Source organism: Dasypus novemcinctus, chromosome 30 (assembly GCF_030445035.2).
Source record: "Dasypus novemcinctus isolate mDasNov1 chromosome 30, mDasNov1.1.hap2, whole genome shotgun sequence".
NCBI lineage: Eukaryota > Metazoa > Chordata > Mammalia > Cingulata > Dasypodidae > Dasypus > Dasypus novemcinctus.
This window is the reverse complement of record NC_080702.1, coordinates 45,062,578-45,065,713: the sequence shown is the minus strand read 5'-3', so window position 1 is coordinate 45,065,713 and position 3,136 is coordinate 45,062,578.

Genomic DNA, 3,136 nt, shown 5'->3' with positions numbered 1-3,136 from the left:
GCAGTCAACTGATTACTCACAAGAAACAGCCAATTTCATGGCTAAAGTGTGGTCTTTACAAAAGTGGTGCTGGAAAGTTGGATACACACAGGTCAAACAAAAAAGGAACTTAGGCACAGATTTTATACAGTTTAAACAAGTTAACTTAAAATGAATCATACCAAATAAAGGTAAAATGCAAAGTAAATCTTCTAGGAAAAATATACAAAAAATATAGGGGCCCTTGACTTGATGATGAATTTTTAGATATGACATGATCCATGATAGAAGAAAATTTATGAGTTGGATTTATTCAAATGTAAAACTTCTGCACTGTAAAATACTTTGATAAGAGATTGAAAAGAAAATTCACAAAATTGGATAAAACATTTGCACAACACACCTGAGAAATGATTTGATCCATCTATACAGAGAACTCTCTATATTCCAAAATAAGAAAGCCAACACCTAATTTTAAAGTGGACAAAAGATGTGAACAGAATCCAAAGCATAAGAAGATATATATTTCACAAATTAGCATACCAAAAGAAGCTCAACATCATTTGTCCTTAGGGAATTGCAAAATAAAAATCACAGTGAGATATCATCAAAGGCATATTAGAATTGCTAAAACATCCTGAGATTGTTCATTATTGGGGTACAGAAATGGTACATTTTTCTGCGTATTGATCTTATAATCTGCGACATCACTGAACTCATTTATAAATTCCAGAAGCTTTGTTGCAGACTTCTCAGGTTGTCTATATATAGGAGTATGACATCAGCAAATAGTGAAATTTTGACTTCTTCCTTTCCAATTTGGATTCCTTTTATGTATGATTCTTGTCTCAGTGCTCAAGCAAGTATTTCTAACACAATGTTAAGTTGCAGGGGTGATAGTGGGCATCCTTGTCTTGTTCCTGATCATAGTGGGAAAGATTTTCAGATTTTACCTTTATCATGTTCAGAGAGTTTCCTTCTCGTAGATCTTTTGCACTGGTATTATCAAGAAAATGTGCTGTATTTTGTCAAATGCTTTTTCTGCATCTATATATATGAACATGCATTCTTTCCCCTTCTATCTGTTTATATGGTGTGTCACATTAATTGATTTTCTTATGTTGAAACATCCTTGCATACTAGGAGTGAATCCCACTTGGTCATGGTATATAATTCCTTTAATGTGGTGCTGAATATGATTAGCAAGTATTTTGTTGAGGATTTTTACGTCTAGGTTCATGAGAAAGATTGGTCTGTAGATTTCATTTTTTTCTGGTGTCTTTGTTTGGCTTTGGTATTAGGGTAATACTGACATCATAGAATAAGTTAGGCAATGTTCCTTCTGTTTTGAATTTCTGGAAGAGTCTAAGCAAGACTGGTGTTAGCTATTTCTGGAATGTTTGTTAGAATTCACCTATGAAGCCATCTGACCCATGGTGCTTCAGAGTTGGGAGGTTGTTACTGACTGATTCTTTTTCTTTACTTGTAATTGGTTTGTTGAGACCATCAATTTCTTCTTTCATCAATGTAGGCTGCTTGTCCATTCTCTCTAAATTGTCTTTCTTGTTGGACTATAGTTTTTCAATGCATTCTCTTAATAGTCTTTATTTCTGTAGGGTCAGTGGTGATATACATTTTCTCATTTTTTAAAATTTTGTGTATTTGTATCTTCTCTCTTTTTTTTTTCTTTGTTAGTTTAGCTAAGGGTTTGTCAAATTTATTGATCTTCTCAAAGAAGTAGCTCTTGGTTTTGTTTATTTTTTTAAGTGCTTTCTTTTTTTTCTATTTCATTTAGTTCTGCTCTGATCATTGTTATTTCTTTCTTTCTTCTTCCGTTGGGTTTACTTTGTGTGTGTGTGTGTGTGTGTGTGTGTGTATGTGTGTGTTTTACTAATTCCTCCAAGTGTGCAGTTTAGTTCTTCATTTTTAGCTCTTTCCTCTTCTTTGATGTATGAATTTATGGCTATACATTTCCCTCTCAGTACTGCTTTTCCTGCATCCCATAAGTTTTGAGATGTTGTGTTATCATTTTCATTCATTTCAAATTATTTCTTGATTTCTTTTGAGATTTCTTCCTTGACCCACAGTTTTTCTTAGAGTGTGTTGCTTAACTTCTGTATCTTGTTGCCAAATCTGGGTCTCTGGCCCCTGCAGATTTCCAGGTTCATTGTGATAGAGTTGGACTCAGATGTGACCTTTCTACACATGCCTTTTCTGTCACTTTTACTGGTGTTGGGGTATACTCAGGAGACCTGAATCACTCAACTGCCCATGTGATAGTCAGGCCCTGAGCCTCAGCTGACTTGCAATTCCTACCCTCTGGTTTATTGGAATTACCCTGGCTTGTGAAGAGAATGAAAAGGAATGATCAGATAACATTTATTGCCCCAAATTCAACACTACCTCAGAGCAATTACTAATTCCAAAATGCCACTCTGGTTTGCCAAAATGATGGATCTGAATCAGCTAGTGAATGAATAATTTGCCTTTTTCTATCTCAAAAAAAGCATAGTAGGTCTACATAAAGACACTGATATCATTTATAAATATATATATATCTCATTATCAGCTGAAAAAGCCACAGATGAAATGTACAAAACACCCATATTGATTTTTTTTTGTTTTGAAAACTAAAATACATGCTTTCTTCAATGGTATTACTGATACTGACTTACAGAGAATGTTAAAACATATGATTCACATATTCAAACATGAAAACACTGTATTGATTTGTTTCAAAACTAATTAAAACACATAATTTATTTAATGTTAAGGACAGCTATTGACTTATGAAAATGTTAAAACAAAGGATTCACAAAGTGACCTTTGAAAATCTACCTAGATCAGATTTGAAAACTCATGAAAATACATGTTGTATTCACTGCTATGAATGATATTGACTTGAAACCCAGGATTCCCAAATGAACTGTGAAAACATTCTCTTGACTAGTTTTGAATTCTAGTAAAAATAAATGCTTTCTTCAATGCTATGTACAGATACTGACATACACAAAATGTTACATCACAGGATTCAGATAGTGAACTGTAAAAACACTATTTGATTAGATTCTAAATCTAAGCAAAATATTACCTTTATTAACTGTTCATATTATCATATGAACAATGTTAAAAGAAAGGATTCATATACTGAACTGTG